The sequence below is a fragment of the Lissotriton vulgaris genome, chromosome 7 (assembly GCF_964263255.1).
Source record: "Lissotriton vulgaris chromosome 7, aLisVul1.2, whole genome shotgun sequence".
In the NCBI taxonomy this organism is placed as follows: domain Eukaryota; kingdom Metazoa; phylum Chordata; class Amphibia; order Caudata; family Salamandridae; genus Lissotriton; species Lissotriton vulgaris.
In genome coordinates this window covers 1108371106-1108393206 of record NC_141695.1, presented here as the reverse complement: position 1 = coordinate 1108393206, position 22101 = coordinate 1108371106, and the positions used below count along the sequence as shown (strand labels likewise).

The 22101-nt window shown below is 47.0% G+C and overlaps 1 protein-coding gene across 4 annotated transcripts in view; it reads right to left on the bottom strand.

Annotated features, from left to right (window-relative positions):
• P4HA2 (prolyl 4-hydroxylase subunit alpha 2) overlaps nt 1–22101 on the bottom strand; it is a 305296-nt gene that overhangs the window by 260550 nt on the left and 22645 nt on the right. For 3 of the 4 annotated variants that reach the window (XM_086931565.1, XM_086931562.1, XM_086931563.1), the window contains exon 2: nt 12471–12601. The exons of the other annotated variant lie outside the window; for it this stretch is intronic. The gene's annotated coding sequence lies outside the window, so the exon portion shown is untranslated. The remainder of the gene's footprint in view (nt 1–12470; nt 12602–22101) is intronic. 4 annotated transcript variants of the gene reach the window in all.

Below are 22101 nucleotides of genomic sequence, written 5' to 3'. Positions count from 1 at the left end.
AGTTGGAGAAGGGTTTACCTTCAGTGTGCGTGTGGTAACAGGCCAAGGTTTTTTCCGGTTGGAGTGCGCGGAGCATGTCTTCTGAGTACACCACGCGGTCATGAGGGACATCCGGCAGAGTCTCTGGGCCTGGGTCCGTCTGGGCCCGGACGGGCCCAGACGGGCTTGCCTTTGGCGTGCCTTTGGCGTGCCTTCGGCGCGCTGACGGCGCGCCCGCTGCGCCCGTCCGCTGCGCGTACGTGGAAAGCACATGTTTATGAAGACGAAGGGGGCGTGGCCTCGAGCGAGTGGGCGTGGCCAAAGACCGGCTCACTGGCTGCTGGCGCTGGCGCCGATGATTAGGGCGTTCCCTCTGCAGTTTAGCTCTGCTGCGTGGGGAAATGAAGAGATAAGCGTGGTCTCCCTGAGGGACAATCAGGTGAGAGAAGGGGTGGCAGTGAACACAATAATAATACAATCAAGTTTTAAAATCACAAGTTCAAAGTATTTAAAAGTAGCGCTCCCGGCTGTGCCTCAGGAGTAGGGTCTGATCAGAGCTTAGACACCGCTCTGTTTATAAGGGCGAAGGGGGCGTGGCCTCGAGCGAGTGGGCGTGGCCAAAGACCGGCTCACTGGCTGCTGGCGCTGGCGCCGATGATTGGGGCGTTCCCTCTGCAGTTTAGCTCTGCTGCGTGGGGAAATGAAGAGATAAGCGTGGTCTCCCTGAGGGACAATCAGGTGAGAGAAGGGGTGGCAGTGAACACAATAATAATACAATCAAGTTTTAAAATCACAAGTTCAAAGTATTTAAAAGTAGCGCTCCCGGCTGTGCCTCAGGAGTAGGGTCTGATCAGAGCTTAGACACCGCTCTGTTTATAAAGGCGAAGGGGGCGTGGCCTCGAGCGAGTGGGCGTGGCCAAAGACCGGCTCACTGGCTGCTGGCGCCGATGATTAGGGCGTTCCCTCTGCAGTTTAGCTCTGCTGCGTGGGGAAATGAAGAGATAAGCGTGGTCTCCCTGAGGGACAATCAGGTGAGAGAAGGGGTGGCAGTGAACACAATAATAATACAATCAAGTTTTAAAATCACAAGTTCAAAGTATTTAAAAGTAGCGCTCCCGGCTGTGCCTCAGGAGTAGGGTCTGATCAGAGCTTAGACACCGCTCTGTTTATAAAGGCGAAGGGGGTGTGGCCTCAAGCGAGTGGGCGTGGCCAAAGACCGGCTCACTGGCTGCTGGCGCTGGCGCCGATGATTGGGGCGTTCCCTCTGCAGTTTAGCTCTGCTGCGTGGGGAAATGAAGAGACAAGCGTGGTCTCCCTGAGGGACAATCAGGTGAGAGAAGGGGTGGCAGTGAACACAATAATAATACAATCAAGTTTTAAAATCACAAGTTCAAAGTATTTAAAAGTAGCGCTCCCGGCTGTGCCTCAGGAGTAGGGTCTGATCAGAGCTTAGACACCGCTCTGTTTATAAAGGCGAAGGGGGCGTGGCCTCGAGCGAGTGGGCGTGGCCAAAGACCGGCTCACTGGCTGCTGGCGCCGATGATTAGGGCGTTCCCTCTGCAGTTTAGCTCTGCTGCGTGGGGAAATGAAGAGATAAGCGTGGTCTCCCTGAGGGACAATCAGGTGAGAGAAGGGGTGGCAGTGAACACAATAATAATACAATCAAGTTTTAAAATCACAAGTTCAAAGTATTTAAAAGTAGCGCTCCCGGCTGTGCCTCAGGAGTAGGGTCTGATCAGAGCTTAGACACCGCTCTGTTTATAAAGGCGAAGGGGGCGTGGCCTCGAGCGAGTGGGCGTGGCCAAAGACCGGCTCACTGGCTGCTGGCGCTGGCGCCGATGATTGGGGCGTTCCCTCTGCAGTTTAGCTCTGCTGCGTGGGGAAAGGAAGAGATAAGCGTGGTCTCCCTGAGGGACAATCAGGTGAGAGAAGGGGTGGCAGTGAACACAATAATAATACAATCAAGTTTTAAAATCACAAGTTCAAAGTATTTAAAAGTAGCGCTCCCGGCTGTGCCTCAGGAGTAGGGTCTGATCAGAGCTTAGACACCGCTCTGTTTATAAAGGTGAAGGGGGCGTGGCCTCGAGCGAGTGGGCGTGGCCAAAGACCGGCTCACTGGCTGCTGGCGCCGATGATTAGGGCGTTCCCTTTGCAGTTTAGCTCTGCTGCGTGGGGAAATGAAGAGATAAGCGTGGTCTCCCTGAGGGACAATCAGGTGAGAGAAGGGGTGGCAGTGAACACAATAATAATACCATCAAGTTTTAAAATCACAAGTTCGAAGTATTTAAAAGTAGCGCTCCCGGCTGTGCCTCAGGAGTAGGGTCTGATCAGAGCTTAGACACCGCTCTGTTTATAAAGGCGAAGGGGGCGTGGCCTCGAGCGAGTGGGCGTGGCCAAAGACCGGCTCACTGGCTGCTGGCGCTGGCGCCGATGATTGGGGCGTTCCCTCTGCAGTTTAGCTCTGCTGCGTGGGGAAATGAAGAGACAAGCGTGGTCTCCCTGAGGGACAATCAGGTGAGAGAAGGGGTGGCAGTGAACACAATAATAATACAATCAAGTTTTAAAATCACAAGTTCAAAGTATTTAAAAGTAGCGCTCCCGGCTGTGCCTCAGGAGTAGGGTCTGATCAGAGCTTAGACACCGCTCTGTTTATAAAGGCGAAGGGGGCGTGGCCTCGAGCGAGTGGGCGTGGCCAAAGACCGGCTCACTGGCTGCTGGCGCTGGCGCCGATGATTGGGGCGTTCCCTCTGCAGTTTAGCTCTGCTGCGTGGGGAAAGGAAGAGATAAGCGTGGTCTCCCTGAGGGACAATCAGGTGAGAGAAGGGGTGGCAGTGAACACAATAATAATACAATCAAGTTTTAAAATCACAAGTTCAAAGTATTTAAAAGTAGCGCTCCCGGCTGTGCCTCAGGAGTAGGGTCTGATCAGAGCTTAGACACCGCTCTGTTTATAAAGGCGAAGGGGGCGTGGCCTCGAGCGAGTGGGCGTGGCCAAAGACCGGCTCACTGGCTGCTGGCGCCGATGATTAGGGCGTTCCCTCTGCAGTTTAGCTCTGCTGCGTGGGTAAATGAAGAGATAAGCGTGGTCTCCCTGAGGGACAATCAGGTGAGAGAAGGGGTGGCAGTGAACACAATAATAATACAATCAAGTTTTAAAATCACAAGTTCAAAGTATTTAAAAGTAGCGCTCCCGGCTGTGCCTCAGGAGTAGGGTCTGATCAGAGCTTAGACACCGCTCTGTTTATAAAGGCGAAGGGGGCGTGGCCTCGAGCGAGTGGGCGTGGCCAAAGACCGGCTCACTGGCTGCTGGCGCTGGCGCCGATGATTGGGGCGTTCCCTCTGCAGTTTAGCTCTGCTGCGTGGGGAAATGAAGAGACAAGCGTGGTCTCCCTGAGGGACAATCAGGTGAGAGAAGGGGTGGCAGTGAACACAATAATAATACCATCAAGTTTTAAAATCACAAGTTCAAAGTATTTAAAAGTAGCGCTCCCGGCTGTGCCTCAGGAGTAGGGTCTGATCAGAGCTTAGACACCGCTCTGTTTATAAAGGCGAAGGGGGCGTGGCCTCGAGCGAGTGGGCGTGGCCAAAGACCGGCTCACTGGCTGCTGGCGCTGGCGCCGATGATTGGGGCGTTCCCTCTGCAGTTTAGCTCTGCTGCGTGGGGAAAGGAAGAGACAAGCGTGGTCTCCCTGAGGGACAATCAGGTGAGAGAAGGGGTGGCAGTGAACACAATAATAATACCATCAAGTTTTAAAATCACAAGTTCAAAGTATTTAAAAGTAGCGCTCCCGGCTGTGCCTCAGGAGTAGGGTCTGATCAGAGCTTAGACACCGCTCTGTTTATAAAGGCGAAGGGGGCGTGGCCTCGAGCGAGTGGGCGTGGCCAAAGACCGGCTCACTGGCTGCTGGCGCTGGCGCCGATGATTGGGGCGTTCCCTCTGCAGTTTAGCTCTGCTGCGTGGGGAAAGGAAGAGATAAGCGTGGTCTCCCTGAGGGACAATCAGGTGAGAGAAGGGGTGGCAGTGAACACAATAATAATACAATCAAGTTTTAAAATCACAAGTTCAAAGTATTTAAAAGTAGCGCTCCCGGCTGTGCCTCAGGAGTAGGGTCTGATCAGAGCTTAGACACCGCTCTGTTTATAAAGGCGAAGGGGGCGTGGCCTCGAGCGAGTGGGCGTGGCCAAAGACCGTCTCACTGGCTGCTGGCGCTGGCGCCGATGATTGGGGCGTTCCCTCTGCAGTTTAGCTCTGCTGCGTGGGGAAATGAAGAGACAAGCGTGTTCTCCCTGAGGGACAATCAGGTGAGAGAAGGGGTGGCAGTGAACACAATAATAATACAATCAAGTTTTAAAATCACAAGTTCAAAGTATTTAAAAGTAGCGCTCCCGGCTGTGCCTCAGGAGTAGGGTCTGATCAGAGCTTAGACACCGCTCTGTTTATAAAGGCGAAGGGGGTGTGGCCTCAAGCGAGTGGGCGTGGCCAAAGACCGGCTCACTGGCTGCTGGCGCTGGCGCCGATGATTGGGGCGTTCCCTCTGCAGTTTAGCTCTGCTGCGTGGGGAAATGAAGAGACAAGCGTGGTCTCCCTGAGGGACAATCAGGTGAGAGAAGGGGTGGCAGTGAACACAATAATAATACAATCAAGTTTTAAAATCACAAGTTCAAAGTATTTAAAAGTAGCGCTCCCGGCTGTGCCTCAGGAGTAGGGTCTGATCAGAGCTTAGACACCGCTCTGTTTATAAAGGCGAAGGGGGCGTGGCCTCGAGCGAGTGGGCGTGGCCAAAGACCGGCTCCCTGGCTGCTGGCGCTGGCGCCGATGATTGAGGCGTTCCCTCTGCAGTTTAGCTCTGCTGCGTGGGGAAATGAAGAGACAAGCGTGGTCTCCCTGAGGGACAATCAGGTGAGAGAAGGGGTGGCAGTGAACACAATAATAATACAATCAAGTTTTAAAATCACAAGTTCAAAGTATTTAAAAGTAGCGCTCCCGGCTGTGCCTCAGGAGTAGGGTCTGATCAGAGCTTAGACACCGCTCTGTTTATAAAGGCGAAGGGGGCGTGGCCTCGAGTGAGTGGGCGTGGCCAAAGACCGGCTCACTGGCTGCTGGCGCTGGCGCCGATGATTAGGGCGTTCCCTCTGCAGTTTAGCTCTGCTGCGTGGGGAAAGGAAGAGATAAGCGTGGTCTCCCTGAGGGACAATCAGGTGAGAGAAGGGGTGGCAGTGAACACAATAATAATACGATCAAGTTTTAAAATCACAAGTTCAAAGTATTTAAAAGTAGCGCTCCCGGCTGTGCCTCAGGAGTAGGGTCTGATGCAGAGGTTTGGACCGAATTGTACAGAGGACAATTGAAGAATGAAAGGTTGCTATCTGTGACCCCAAACAATATGTCTGTGCAACAGGGATTCAACATCCCTCTGTGTTTTTATGCCATACGCCTGTTTGACAGGTGAGTGATGGTAGAGGTTGATAAGGATAGGATCATTAGTATTACTAGTGCATCCAAAAGACAAAATGGCTATTTATGCATAACCTTATAAGATCTTGCCTGGTACAATCTGTGAAAAACATTGCATGGTTACGGTGTGACCCATTGCGGCATCCCTTATTTCTGGTAGACTGAAATTTCTCTTCCATCCAGAAACATTCTCCTCCTCTAAAGCAGCAGGATACAAGTCCTTAAGGTCGGGCTGATAAAACTCCCAATCTAGGAAGAGGGCGCTACTTTTGCCACTCATGTGAAAGGAAAGGAAGAAGCTCACTCCGAATATCATATGATGGTTTTGGAAAATTCTGAAAAACAAACTGTAAGCATAGGACGGACTAAAGTTGGATTACCCCACACTAGGCCGAGACCAGAGTAAAAGGGACTTGAGAAGAAGCGATCAGAATTTCTTTGGTCACAGCAAATGGAGCTGGGACTCGGCTAAGAAGCGTCGCAGGGAAACTCAAAAGTAAAGATTCAGCTGTGTTTTCGCTTTCACTGAATCATGTGGAGCTTTACAAGTGCCAAAAACAAAAGACTCATCCTTCAAAGATCATTTCCTTTTTCACCAGACATTCCTCAACAGCAGTGGAGCCAAGAGTAAGAAGGAGGACACAAGACAAAGAAACAAGCGCCAGGATTAGGTCACCAGCACCATCAGGAAGTGTCCTCGGTAACCTTGACCAAGATTAACTTTGCAAAGTCAGGGAATCAACCTGCACCGACAAAGGCTAGACTAATTGAGTGTGCAACCAACCAGCCAACAGTGCTGAATTTAAACTTGTTTTCCTCTCTTGTGGATTAACTACACAGGAAATGTTTTTTCAAAATATCTGAAAACAGGCCATTTATTTCTTCAGCCATCCTGTTTGCTAAAGTAGAAAAAAGGATCTACTAAAGCCTGAATTTTGACGTTCCAAAACTAAAATACCAACTCTAAAGGGAGTCCTTCTTAGTCCATGTCCCCTGAGTCCAGGTGATTGCTTTCATGCTCTCCAACATGGCAGAGAGCGACCCATTATCAGTGACAAAAGGAAGTCAGTCACTAACCATTTTTCCTCACACCACAAAGGAGGACGCAGACAACTTACTGTCTGGAATTGTCTCCCAGCTGTGTATGTCTGGGAGCCACGGAATGGAGGCAGTGCTGGGACAGCTGCAGACACAAACTACTGTCCCCTCTGTCGCTCTGCTCTCCAAGGAAAACTCTCACTGCCAGGGGAGCTCCGTAGATGCATATGGGGATTCAACAAGTTTCTATTTAACCTGAACGAAATGATAGAAGTGCACTGTACAGCGCGCACAGACTCCCCAGCCACTGGGAAGGAACGAGGTCACTGAGGCAGACTATCAATGAGACAGAAAACATTCTTTGCGGCTGCAATAAGAGAAAGTAAACTGTAACTGTGCAAGGCTGGGGACACCTTACCGTTGGAAATACAACTCAATTCACTCTGTATGTGTAAGAAACAACCATTTGGAATGTTAGATGGTCTGAATTGTCATCAGTTTTCCATCACTTGGTCAATTTTTTCAGACTCATTTGGGATGCTTCTGCCTTTCCAAGGTATCGTCCTAGACTGCAACACCCAACACTTGATTCTTTTGGTGCAGTGTTTGTATTTCAACCGTCACAATAACTTCAAAGCAGCATACAGGGAAGGGATAATATTATTGGTACATCACTGGCTTTTTCACCATCATAGTCCATGTCCCCTGAGTCCAGGTGATTGCTTTCATGCTCATGACAGAGAGTTACACCTGATCAGTGCTCTGCTGCCAGACCTCAGTCCAGAAGCTTGTGAGCACCTACTGCACTAGGACAAATCACTACTTTATAACATCAACATGTGCCAATTGATCTCCAACTTTGGAAGAGGGAGTACAGCCTCTAGGGTGGTTTGGTAAACAGGTACAGTCATGAGTAGTTTCATCAATCATTGTCTCCATTTTGTAATTAATGCTCTACCTAACATATTCTTTACTTTGAGTTGTTAAAAGCGTCATATAGTTCATTTTCACCTGCATATTATGCCTAGTCTTAATGTGGATAGTTTGCCATTGGTCTCCTGGGTTACATGGCACAGACATTCATGATAAGCTACTCTGCAATGATATCATTTAGAACTACTGTCCAGACCCAAGTGCGGTTCCATTTTACCCTCCACATAAAAGGGCAATCTGCTTTACCGTTTGTGAGTGTGATTTCGTTTTTAGGTCTCAGCCTGCGATGGCTGCGCTTGTGCAGTCTCGCTGGTGAGATTTAATGAGATAGAACATCACCAGCGAGGTTAAGCCCCGCCCCTCTTCTCCATTGGCTGGCCTCCTAAACGGTGGCCAGCCACTGGAGAAGAGGTCCTAGTGACGTTCTTCAGTCTCTTTAAGCGCCGTCCATTTCAGATTGGGTTCATTGACTTACTGCTGAAGTAAAAGGTTTCTCATCTTCTTTATGAGTCCAGATGGCCCCATAAAGAAGATAAGGAACCTTTTACCCCAGCAGGAAGTCGGGGCGCCCAGTCTGAAAAGGACGGCTAAAAGAAAAAACTTGCGTCATGGTGAGTGCTTGTTCATCAAAGCATTCCGAATTTAGCACACGGCGCGCCTGATCCCTGAAAATCAGCAGCAGGCCGCTCTTCAGCTAACAATCCATTGATTATTGAACTTTTTGTAGGCACTTCCTGAGCTCTGTGCTTTATTATTTTTTTTATTCTCCACTTGCCTGGGATGCGTATTTTGAAGTAAAGGCGCTTTGGGCGCCAATTAATGGCGGATTGCGCCCTTGGCGAGCCTCCAGTCAGAGGGACGCGCACCTGTTGCAGCCGAGCCTGTGATATCAGATAACGCAGCACGCCTTTTACATCCACACACCCTTTGCCAAGCAGCCATTTATTGTTAAACGTGTCACAAAAAGTGCAGGCAGGCAATAACACGGCAGCCATTGTACAAGAGGCGCACTCATAAAGTGTTTAATATGAAAACATGGCGCGCCATCGGGCCCTCGGCAGAGATCTGATGAAACGGCTCGCGCAGCTGAAAGGCTGCCAGCCTTTTTTGGGAGGAAGTGACTGTAGAGCAGAGCCGCGGATCTGTATCGGCTCATCGCTCAGATACCGGGGAAGATTACGCCCTCACTGCATCTTCAGAGGAGGACGCACTCCAGATCCTATGATGAGGGGGTGAAGCCTGTCTGCTGCTTTCACCAGGCTGAGTCCCCAGCAGTCAACACCGCCACCCCCCCCCCCAAACACCAGCCTGTGAGCTGGTGGGCGCACGAGCCCCAGGGGTGCCCGTGCCTCTCAGGGCAGGTGCAGGTAGGGCCCGGACCTACAGCTGTCTTTCCAAACGTCTCTCACTATAGCTATGAAACTGTTGAGTTTAATGATGCCAACGTACTGCAATTTCTAGAGCTGTTTTAATGGAGCGAGCCAGCACTTTCAGCAGGAGTACTACACTTTTAATGGGAGCGTATTTGCACTTCTTTCAAAGGTTGCAGTACTTGAAGAGGAAGAGTGCAAACACTTCTCAGAATGGCCAATACACATTTATTTTTCACAGGTGCTCCTGCTGAAGACGTCCAAATGCGAAACAAAGGGCTGTGATCATCAGTCCCAGGGGCGTGTTTGAATGCCAACTTGTCAGTTCTGGGCAGGACTTACAGGGAGAGGGGAAGGGGCGCCAAGTGCTTGTTTTCTGTCGGACTCTGTTGGCTGAGCGCTGGTTAAATTAAACAGAGTGCCGGGTTAACAACAGCGTGCGCACTTTCAGGATCAGTAGGGAGAGCTTGAGAGTTTACATAATCTACATTACTTCTCCACTAAGCAGGCATGTACTTACAGGCTTTCATCCTTATTTGTAATATCATGCAGTGCTTCTCCTCCAGGCAGCCCTGTTCTTCTACAGTCACATTCAGTTGCATGTACGTCCATTCCGTTTTAAACCACCAGCATTTCTTGCAAGTTGTCCGCCATTGATGCATTGCAGTTTCTCTCACACACATTCTTTACACGTGACTGTGTGATTTACTCTCTGGAGTATTTCACTGAAGTAATCCTTCTCTCCTGTTGCACGCGCTCCCGTACTGTAGCTTCCGGCTCCTTTGCTCATTTCCTAAGAGCCATAATAGCTTAACTTTTTGATTGTTTTTAAGAAATAACTACATAAAATGCTTTTTGTCTATGCATGTGCTTATTTTGCTCCAGTGCTTGATTTGCAGAGACACGCTGAAGGACTCGATCTACTAATGACAGAGGGAAAGCACATTTCAGAGCATTTACTAAATGAAACTGACTGGGTTAGACAGCGGAGCCGAGCGGATGATCGATTTTCAGTTTATTCCACGGTGTGTGTCATTTTTGCCATTTAGCAGCACAAGCAGGTTCTGAAGCTTGAATTCAAGCCAGGCTTATGGCAGGTCAATTGACATGTTTGCGCAAAACACCAAAGGAGTAACCTTTCCTCGAGTGCAATGAAACCAAGAGATACACAGAAACTCAAAGAACCACCATCACTCTAAAGCTTCTCCCAGCATTTAGGTGACTGCACACAAAGAAATATCCAGCTCTGACCTCTGCCTCTTAACAAGTACATCATACATTTTATGTAAGGTTCCGACATTTCTATTTTTTGGTGTGTGTGTGTGGGGGGGGGGCTCTGTGTGTGTGTGTGTGTGTGGCTCTGGGTGTGTGGCTCTGGGTGTGTGGCTCTGAGTGTGTGGCTCTGTTTGTGTGTGTGGCTCTGTGTATGTGTGTGTGTGGTGTTCTGTGTGTGTGGCTCTGTGTATGTGTGGCTCTGTGTGTGGCGCTCTGTGTGTGTGTGGCTCTGTGTGTGGCTGTGTGTGTGTGTGTGCAAATGCAATAGGTCTCGCATTTGCGAGAGATTAAGCTATTGGCATTGTAAATGACAATGACATTTATTTATCTGTTTTCAAAACCAACACATAAATAAAAATGTTGTCATTTACAATGCCAATAGCTCTAGCTTTTGCAAAGATGAGACCGTTGCATTGTAAATGCTTGTTGAGCGTGTGGTGTAGCCTGGTGCTGCAAGGGACACATTTCAGGATTTCTGGAAGTCTATGGAACAATTTCTACTTCACAGACGGTTCAAGTGTACATTGTTTCTTCAAGTAATTTAATGTGTGATTGGACAGAATATTGGTTGTGCACATCTTTGCTGTAATTTCTTATATGAGTCCAGGCGAAAGTGAATTTATAAAGTGAAGTGTGAGTCAGAGTGAATGTCTGGGAAGAGCAGTGCGGTTCAGTCATCTTCACATGAAGTTAGAGAATGAATCAGATCAGATAGTTTTCCCAATTCTTAAAAGTCCTTGACCCAAGACCTGAACACAAAGAAAATGGGTACCCTCTACTTGAGCTACTGGCGAGTTGGGTCTATCCAGCTGACCAGCCTGTAAATACAGATTGCAGTGGCGGCTCCTGAGCTAAGGCGGAAGAGCATCGCCCAGCGCTTTCATTAGTGCAAATAAAGGAAAAATAAAATGATAATTACTCGTTATAATTACCATTTTATTTTTTCCAGCTGCAGCAACTTTGCGGGTGGGGCAAGGCTGCTTTCTCACAGGGGGAGGAGGGGTGGTACACTGTAAGAGCGCATGAATGTTTGGCCAGCCGGCTCAGGCCGGCCAAACAGTGATGCACACTTTGCATGTTCTCCACCCATATGCCTAGGCTCCCAGTCCCTGGCTAAGCACCAAGCCTGGATGCCCTCTGTTCCGGCAGGGAGAGATGCTGTGAGATGACTGAGGAGAGATGCGGTGAGGAGGTAAGTTTATTATTTTTTTCTTAACCCCGCCCTCCACCGCGCCACCCCACATCTGTGCCTGCCGCCATTGAATGAATGTTCTTTGACTGAATGAGAAATGCTCACAATGCCTAGAAAAGGTGGCTTTGGGGTTTAGATAAGGGGCCTTTGGTTCCTGGAAAGAGTTCATTACATGTCTATTTCTACATCAGCGGTGTCTTTGGATTGATCATTACGGATGGGGGACAGCGCATGCATTGAGATGGGACACTGCACAATTTAGGAACACTGCATTCCGGCCCTCAATGCAGTATGTGGAGCCAGATTGATCTACAGTCATGGATGTCTGAACGTGCCTGCATCACCAATTTGTTTGCCAAGTTTTCTAAAACTATTTCTGTTATTAATTAACAGACTTCAGACACTGCATATGATATTTTTATCTCGTCTTTGATGTTTAAACTTCATGGCACAAACAGGATGTTCTGCCAGAATTTGGACTTAGTTTAAATATATAAACATTCACAAACAATCAATGCTTTCGCTGATAGAAGAATTCAGAGAGCATAGTTCATGAGACATATATAAAAATGACAGCAACAAAATCCAACTGGTTTACATGTTGACCGGCTGCGCATTTGAGGAAGGGTCAATGGACATGCAATGGTGAATAGTGTAAAACACCATGAAAAGTAGAAAGGCTGATCAGGAAATATTTCTATTACAGCAGACTAATAAGGGCCAGAATATGTCAACACCACTGCTGCTGGCCCAGACTCACCAGTGCAAAAACTGCATCGTGAACCTTTGGGTACCAATCTGCACAAGGAGACGCGTCAGAAAAACACAGCAAAACTAACACAAAAAAACAAGGCATCCAAAGACAGAAAAACAAAACATCACTCCCTACTTATATTTAGTTTTTCTTTAGAAGTCTTATGACACACGTTTGGATGTTTTTACTTTTAAAAACAGGTTAGAAGGTTAATTTATCCTCCGCAGCTTAAAGCAAGAAAGTGAAACTTTTGATTTTACCTAACTTCACAATCTTTTTAAAATGTAACTGGAAATATACATAACTGACCAGCAATATATTTAAAATAAAAATGAAAATATATTTAACAGGCCAGAAAAAATTGATAAATTATCAAACGTTAGTTGGGCAGTGGTTAAGTGCCCTCATTGTGTCAGCGTTCAGGCAACAAACGTTTAGACAAACGGAAATTAAACATTTACTTTTGAAACATACCTGGTGGAGCCTGTTTCTTCGCACTCTACCAAGGCTGACACAGGGAAGCAACGTAAATTCGCCCGAACCAAATTTGATAATGTGGGGAACGGGTATTAAAACCTCAGTCTCCTGGTTCAACAGCTGACAGCCTAGGAAATTGCAACCAGACATTGAATTACACAAAAAACGATCACAGAAGTAAAAGAAAGCAAAGTCAGGATTCAACAAATGGGGTGCCTGCAAATCAATGTTTCAATGGCTGTGCTAAATGCACAAAATGCAAGGATGGCCTTGTGTTTACATTCAACGAATCTTGTCTAATCCTTCACTTGTATAAGAAATTCCATTTTTAATAGACATAGGGGCAGTGAATCCCGGCTTAAGCAAACTGTAAATACTTCTTAAAATAGACAAGTGATCTATTACTAAACACAATTTCATATCAAAGGTAAAGTCCCTTTACAGAGTGTGTAATTCCTACCTCGTGGTGACACCAAGGGAGCATGCAAAATCAGAAACAAATGCTAACTGTAAACTGGCAAACCATACTTAATATCAGAAGAGACGTTTTCCTAATTTTAAGCACTTCAAAATAGCCAGGGTAAACTTGATCCTGTATAAAAGGTTAATTTGAGGGAAGATGGTGCTACAGACAACATTCATGAAAAGAAAACAGGAGACCTCCCAATGGTGCTGCCTCCGCGCATCCAATGACAAATGTGATTGCATTGAGTTATAACTGAGAAATGTGGACCTCTTATATGGAAGTCCTAATAGGACTGAAGTCATCAGTCACCTATCCAGTGTGAACTAATGAATATTAGAGCATTGCAGTAATAAGTGCGCGGAGGGGTAAGGGCGAGTGCACTTTGTATGCACATTTAACATTTTTGGTCTTAGCGTTTGAAGGGAGGCAGATTATCATGAGTTGGTGATTGGCATGTTAAGTGCTTTGTAGAATTCGGCTTTAGGGGCAGAACATTATGCCAGGTTTTATGGTGGCAGCTGTTGGGCACCAGAAAACAGTGTTGCCAGAGCACCATGTGGTCTAGAGCTCCGAAGACTTGTGGGCCAGCATGGCAAGTGCTTCGGTGGAGGAAGTCAGAGTGTGCATCACACTGCTGGGCAAACTCATCTGAGAGAAGACACTGCAGAAACAGAACAAAGAAGAACCCAAGGAAGAGAGACAAAACTGGAAAAGATGAGCAGCGTCTATTACCAATGCAGCATACATATACAGCGGACTGCCAGCAAAGTCACTGGAGGCAAGAAATGGAAGAGGAAGCTCCAGACCAATTGCCCTTTTCAGAAGGGCAACAGAATAAGGAGGGTTAAGCCCTAAGACGCTGACCAATGGATGAAGATGGATGAAGAGGAGGAAGGGATGAGGAGGGACTTAGTTTCACTCAGGACTACGAGGAGAAAACAGGTAGAAACTGGTAACAGTGAACCGTGTGCTTATAAGCATCAGATTCTGTCCTGCAAGGTAGTATTTAGAAATCTTCAACAGTGAAAAAGAAGCCCTACATAATAGACAAAAATGGCAATATAAGCCACTCTATGGATTCTTCTCAATATTAAAGACAAGCAGTGGGTAAAACAGGATGACAGTGACCAGCACCATACAACCAACACAATTAATAAACCAAGCATTACAAGGAGTGTAGCAATTTCAAAAACAAAAATATCAGCATTCATCAAAAGACCCATTATAGACCCGCAGGGATAAAACAGAGTGATCAGTTATTAATAATTCAAGTTATGTCATTTTCTTGGAGCGATTGTTCAACAAGTTTCATACATTTTTCAAATCTGGAGTTTAACTGTGGGTATTTGCCGTTCAGGTAGTATATAATCTGCTATGTGTAATCGCGCATAATATTACAGAGCCTGCGGCTACTTGTATTGGGATGCCAGCCCACGGTGTGCTTGATCCTTTTTCGAAAAACTCCAAACCAGCAATGCATTAACTTAAGTAAATACTACTCTCCCAGTATAAAACTTAAGTAAGATTTTCTACAAGTTGATGTGTAAGCATTTATGATGACCCATGCATTCGATTTCTTATTAAACACTAGATTAGCCTCTCTGTGCAAGAGATTATTTTAGGATTTTTATTAACACTTTAAAAAATAAATTAATACTTGTTTTGCGTCCAACTGTTCCTTCATATCCAAAGTTTCATGGGCCGTTTGGAGGTAAGCTCCTAAAGGCTTACCCTTCCTTTGTTTTGTTTTTCCAATGTCTACCCACAAATAATAATTTAGTGAAAAAAGCAACAGTATTCTTCAATTTGTAACAATCCTTTATAAAGCTGCTTAACATGCCAAGGACTGACTTACTTTTCCAAATTAAAGTAGGTATATGGTGTGTAGTGTAATTATGTGGGTTAGATTGGATTTGTTAGATGTGTAATTGTGTGGTGTGAAGTGAATTTGTGTAGTATAATTATGTGGTATGGTGTGCTGTAAAAATATGTGGATAGAATTGGAAGCAGAGTCGGGCAGTCCTCATCAGCTGTGGGGCACCCATTTTCCATACCCAGAGAGACAGGCTTAAATTCTTCCTGATGGGGCATCTTCTTGTCCACTTTGGCTTTGCCTCAAGGCCCAGTAATTGTCCTTTAGGCTCTCAGGTTATGGTGGATTGGCTCCCGTCAGCAAGTGGTGTAGGAGACTTATGTAGATGTTCTGTGGTCACAGCCAATAGAGTTGCCACTACAATTAATCGTGAAGGAACTCTCCAACCCCAGCTCCAACACCAACGACATCCCGCCGTCGCAAGCCCTGTGCGACTCCCTCGCCACCTTCTTCCACCACAAGATAGCAGACATCCACGACAGCGTCAACACCCAGACAGCCCCAACAGACAGCAACACAACAGACCCTCCGCACACCATCGACCACGACCCCCTGCTAGCCTGGGCCAGCATGAGCATAGATTACACCATCAAGACCATGCGCACAATCCACTCCGCCTCTCCGTCAGATCCATTCCCGCACCACGTCTTCAACAGAGCAAGCAGCTCCATCGCACCCCACCTGCGCAACGTCATCAATCTCTCCCTCGAGACCGAGACCTTCCCAGAGATCTGGAAACACGCCGAGATCAACGCCCTTCTCAAAAAACTTAAGGCAGACCCAAGAGACCTCAAGAACTTCCGGCCCATTTCTCTGCTCCCCTTCCCGGCCGAGGTCATAGAGAAAACCGTCAATAGACAGCTAACCAGATACCTCGAAGAGAAACAGAATCCTGGACCCTTCCCAGTCAGGGTTCCGCAGCACCCACAGCAGCAAGACTACCCTCATCGCCGCCACCGACGACATCAGGAGCCTGCTGGACAACAGCGAGACCGCAGCATTCATCCTCCTAGACATCTCTGCCACCTTCGACACCGTCTGCCACCGCACACTACGCACACGCCTCCACACCGCAGGTATCCAAGACAAGGCTCTGGATTAGACCACCTCCTTCCTATCAGGCAGAACCCAGAGCGTCCGCCTCCCCCATTCCATTCCAAAGCCTCCGAGATCATCTGCGGCGTATCCCAGGGATCCTCCCTCAGCCCGACGCTGTTCAACATTTACATGACCCCGCGCGCACACGTAGCTCGACAGCACAACCTCAACATAATCTCCTACGCCAACAACACTCAGCTGATCCTCTCCCTCACCAAGGACCCCATCACCGCCAAAGCCAACCTCCACGAAGGAATGAAGGCCGTTGCCGACTGGATGAAGACCAGCCGTCTGAAGCTGAACTCGGACAAGACCGAGGTCTTCATCCTCGGCTCCAACCCTTCAGACTGGGACGACTCTTGGTGGCCGACGGCACTGGGGGCAGTCCCGACACCCACCGACCATACACGCAACCTGGAATCATCCTCGACTCAATGCTCTCAATGACCAAGCAAGTCAACGCGTCACCTCCTCCTGCTTCAACACCCTCCGCATGCTCCACAAGATCTACAGATGGATCCCGACAGATACAAGCAAGACAGTCACCCAGGCCCTCGTCAGCATCAGCCTCGACTACAGAAGTGCCCTCTTCGCGGGAGCCCGAACAAGCTCATCAAACGACTTCTTCGCATCCAAAACGCCTCGGCACGACTGATCCTCGACGTACCACGCCACGGCCACATCACCCCCACCTGAGAAACATGCACTGGCTCCCCGTCGACAAGAGGATATCCTTCGCGCTCCTCACCTACACACACAAGGCACTCCACAAGACCGGCCCAGCCTACCTCAACAGACGGCTCTCCTTCTACATCCCCAACCGCCAGCTACGCTCCGCCGACCTCTCACTTGCGACTGTCCCGCGCATCCGAAGAACAACCACCTGTGGGAGATCCGTCTCCCACCTCACCGCCAAGACATGGAACACCCTCCCACTGAGCCTACGACAGACCCAAGTCCTGCTGACCTTCAAGAGGATACTCAAAACCTGGCTGTTCAATCAGTAGCGCCCCCCTCCCAGCGCCTTGCGACCCTCGCGGGTATGTAGTGCGCTTTACAAATGATTGATTCATCAGATAGGTGTGAATTATTAAGCATCAAAGTGATTGTGGGCCTGCTTGCCCTCTCCCCACCCCTGGGTTACATGCAATGAGGAGAATCGCACAAGCAGGTGGAACACAGTCCTGTTAAGTTCCTCTGAGTACACCTCTGGAGTGGATGGTAGCCAAGCAGCTGCTCCTGTCCCACTAGTGGGGCAGGGGAGAGCTGGACCTGCTGGACACAGCCTACATCCGACAGAGGCCATGGAGACCTTGTGCCACTGGGTGGGGAGCTCTGCGGTGGTAGAGAGATGCCCTGTTTCACCTTCCCACATCCGGTGTGCTTTGCCTGACCATGCAGAGGCGTGCCTCGAGGTCTGTGTTTACAATTTCACCAAAGATATCCACTATATAGGTATCTATTGAGAATCAATTTCTAGCCAGTATGAGTGAAAAGAGGTAAACATAAGCGAGGTAAAAAATGTGTCCATTAAGTAAATAATTGAAATGAGCGCCAGAAGTCCCAATTATTTTGAACTGCAGTCCTGAGATAATACCGTTGCCCGAGAGGCTGAAAGAGCTGATTATGGTGCATGTACCAACCTAAGAGACCTGGACATTTAGGACCTTTAATACAAGTGGCCCATATTTGATTTAATCAAGTAAATACTGATACATGGGCTGTGGTGTTAATAACTGGGTATGCCCTGTATATGGGTGTGCGAGTTTCAGACCTTGGAATGGGTATGATGTGATAATTGCCTGTGGCCCCCTCCACACCTGTTCTGGACATGCTGAAACTCAGGAATTACATAGTTTGCCTGTATCTATGCCATATTGTATGCGGTGCAAACAGAGGTGGACGAGCCAGCAAATTAACAGGGAAAGCTGAGCTATGGGTCTGGCTTGGCTCTTTAAGTCACTGTGTGAGCTGAGCCTTGAAAATGATTGCCTTGTAAATCATACAAAAAACATCAGATAAAATATGATTACGTCAAATCACAGTTCAAAAATGTGGCTTTCTTTCGCATGTGGAACCTTTGACATTAATATGTCCATTAAAGAAGTGCACTGAGAAGTACTTATTAAAAGTGATAGTTTTTACGCGTGAACTTAGAACCTTTCTGTCCCCGCCCTCGCCCCCACCCGGGTGAAAGCGCCATTAGTGAACTATGAGGCAAAACAGTTGTCATGTGCAACCTGCAGGTGGCTGAGATTCTTGTAGATAATGGAACATTATAGTCTTTTAAATCATACACAATATATTTTTGTACAGCTTATATTTGTAACACAGGATTTTAAAGGTACTTTCACTTTGCTATAGTGAAGAAAAAGGAGGATCTATAAAATAAAATCTTTGCCTATGATCTCTGAGTCTGGTTAAGCCGGGAATCTGATATTGCAGGTTTTCTGGTTTCACTTTGTACAAACCAGCCACTAAACTCTATTTGTGTCTCCTTCGTATCTCAAATATTAGTGCTTTATTTGACCTCTTTCTGCTTGAAGGTAGATGAGCGATGGTGCAGGCGGAAGCCATATTAAAAGCTGAGCTAAAGGTTCCAACAGAACGTCTAGCAGAACCAGGCTTCCGGATTGCTCTTTCAGTGGCTCACCCACCTCTAGGTGCAAATTACACATGCAATAATAACTAGAAGGATGTGCTATGGGTGGACTCATTTTAATCCACGTTTGCACACAGAAGTTTGCTTTTGATTCAGAATTTGCTCAGACAGGCAAATGAGCCTCATATATGTGGATGGACGGGCCCTGATTATTTGTGGGAAAGTGTGCATACCACAATCCAGACAATATACCAACAATTCTGGAAATTCAAATATCCAGATCATAAAATGGTAGTCAGGATTGTCAGAGGAGTCTGTGTATTTCTGAATTAAAGTACACAGCACATATGTGTCTTCCATATCTTTTGACTTCGTTCACCATGTCCTGTTCAAAAATAGGTAGTCACGCACAAGCTAAACCCTGGGCTCGTCATAACGGCCATGGTCCGCCCACTCGCGATTGATTCCCCACCTGTGTGGGCGAATTAATCAGTGGGTGGAGTCGTGACGAGCCCAGCTCGTCATGCGCACAGCTCCACTGTGACTCATAACGAGCTGGGCTCGTCACCAGCACCGCAGCGCCGTGGCACACCCGCCCCGTGGGGGAATTACCACCGCAGCGACCGGGTTAAAGTAACTATATCACCTGCATATTGCAGGGTTGTAATTAGCAGTGCTCTTACCTTCAGAGAATAGGACACCACTTTATTACGAGGGCTATTTATGTCAGGGATATACAGATTAAAGAGCAATGGTGCAAAGACGCCTGCTTCAAGCCATTTTTGGTGCATATTTTTGTGATACTGATTGGCCTGCTCGTGCTTTCACTTTTACCCAGGTATTAGAGTAAAGTATTTGGATTGCTAGCAGAAATTGTACTGACATGTCTCACAAGCTGATTTTACTCCATGAAAGGTTCCTGGATACTTTGTCAAACGTAGACTTAAAGTTGATAAAATACACGTATAGCAGAGTTGTTGTACTTAAGTGTTTTTCAGTTAATACTGAAAGTGCAAGAATATCTCAAATGGTTTCTTGCTCTGGGTCAAAACCTGCGGTATAAGGGAGCAGGTTTGCTGCAAGGCCCAATCTTCTAGATATTGAAGAAACACATTTTTAAATATTTTGTCTCAAAATCTAATAATACAATCAACCTGTAATTTACTGGGTTTGTTACAAGGCAATTTTTGTAAACTGGGTGAAAGATTGGGCCACACCATAGATCTAGTATAAGTTGTTCTTGAATATAAATTATTGTATCACAAAGTTAATGAATTTGCCCAGTAGATTGAACTATGTTTGAATAGGCTGGCACGGGGGCTATTGGAGCCAGGGGCGCCATTTGGTCACTTCTTTTGATGATATCGACAACCGGCTTGCTGTGTGTGGTAAGTAGTAGCTTCTGAAACTGAAACTGATGATGCTCCTAAAAATGTAAATTGTTTAACCTATGAACCATCATATCAAATGGTTGATCCAGGCGTTATCCGTGACATTAGCACGGCTTTCTTGCATAAAACCTTGTTCTATTTTAGTTATAAAGGTCAGAGTACTTTTTTTTTTTTTTTACAAAAACTAAACAAGGTTTTCTCTAATTTAACAAGCGCGCATACCAACATGCTCACTTGCTTCACCCTCTTCTCTCCAGAAGGAACTCCAAGACAGGAAGCACTGGGCATATTACGTACTGTGATACCCATCAATTAAGCAAGAAGTGTTGTCATCACATGTCACACCAAGATAAGGATAAAGGCTTTCAGGATTGCAACCCCAGTCTCATTTCAATTGTGCCGTTATTTCCAAGTCAACAGTGTCGGGTACAATACAAAATTGTTCCAGAACTGCGCAGTTTTTGCAATCCCATGATAAAGTATTTGAAATGTGAGGGGAAAAACTGTTAGAGTAGTCAAGCTTACACAAGGCAAGAGCTGAGTCGAGCCAACCAACCTGTACTGTGTCATGAAGCGCAGCTACAAACACAAATGAAGCCAATCTTTTTTATGTTGTTTATTTATCTAGAGGAACTTGCTCTAACGACAAAAGCAGCAGATTACATTACACAAGGCCAGATGCTCTAGGCACCGGGAGGTTATGTGATTTGACAATCATCCAACAACGGCATATGTAGCTGATTCCACAATTTCAAGATGTCTGTAGCTCTGGCCTTTAGGGCACATCTCCTTCCTGACGTTTTACATTTGTTTTCCCCTTGAAATGCTACAACCTGCATGCCCATCGCACACCTTAATCTTATGTGAACAGCTCTAAGGGCCTGAGTTTGGCCGACGGATTAAGAACCGCCACCATTGTGGAGTTCTTTGCCCTGCCATGGCAAGGATACTCTGCCCTCCAAATTTAGAGATGTCCGCCGGACATCTCTTGCATTTCCAGGAACCACCATCGGGACGGTTCCTATAAATGCACTAAAAGTTGGACGGATGGCTCTGTCAACATGATGGACCGTACATGAAACTTTCAACTTTTTTATTTTTACTTCCAAAGACAAAATCCCAAAGCAGAATTTTGTTTTTGAAAATTAAAAAAAAGCAATGCCCCCCTCGCCCTAGTTCTCCCCTATGGAGTTGGGGTCATTTTGCAGTTTTCACTGCTCCCAATCACTAGGTTTTCCCTGGCTGTAATGGACAGTGAAAACTTGCCATTTGTCCACCTTATCAAACAAGCATTGAAAATGCAATAGATATCGCTTTTGATTAAGTTAAAGCCATTTGCTTTGCCAATGGTATTGTATAGCAAAGCAAATGGCTTTAACTTAATGAAAGGTGAGACCTAATGTTAGTCGTGTCATTGTCAGTCAGTCAGTCATTCAGTCAGTGTCATTCAGTCAGTGTCAGTCAGTCAGTCAGTCAGTCAGTGTCATTCAGAGTCAGTCAGACTCAGTCAGTGTCAGTCAGAGTCAATCAGTCAGTGTCAGTTATGTCAGTCAGTGTCAGTCAGTCAGTTTCAGTCAGTGAGTCAGTTTCAGTAAGTGTAAGTCAGTCAGTCGGTGTCAGTCAGTGTCAGTCAGTGTCATTGTCAGTCAGTGTCAGTCAGTGTAATTGTCAGTCAGTGTCAGCCAGTCAGTGTCAGTCAGTCAGCCAGCCAGTGTCAGTCTTGTCAGTCAGTGTCAGTCAATGTCAGCCAGTCAGTGTCAGTCAGTCAGTTAGTGTCAGTCAGTCAGTCAGTGTCAGTAAGTCAGTGTCAGTCAGTCAGTGTAAGTCAGTCACTGTCAGGCAGTCAGTGTCAGTCAGTGCCAGTCAGTGTCAGTCAGTGCCAGTCAGTGTCAATCAGTGCCAGTCAGTCAGTGTCAGTCAGTCACTGTCAGTTAGTGTCTGTCAGTGTCAGTCAGTTAGTGTCAGTCAGTCAGTCGGTGTCAGTCAGTCAGTGTCAGTCAGTCAGTGTCAGGCAGTCAGTGTCAGGCAGTCAGTGTCAGGCAGTCAGTGTCAGGCAGTCAGTGCCAGTCAGTCAGTGCCAGTCAGTGCCAGTCAGTGCCAGTCAGTGTCAGTCAGTGCCAGTCAGTGTCAGTCAGTGCCAGTCAGTGTCAGTCAGTCAGTCAGTATTAGTCAGTCAGTCAGTATCAGTCAGTAAATCA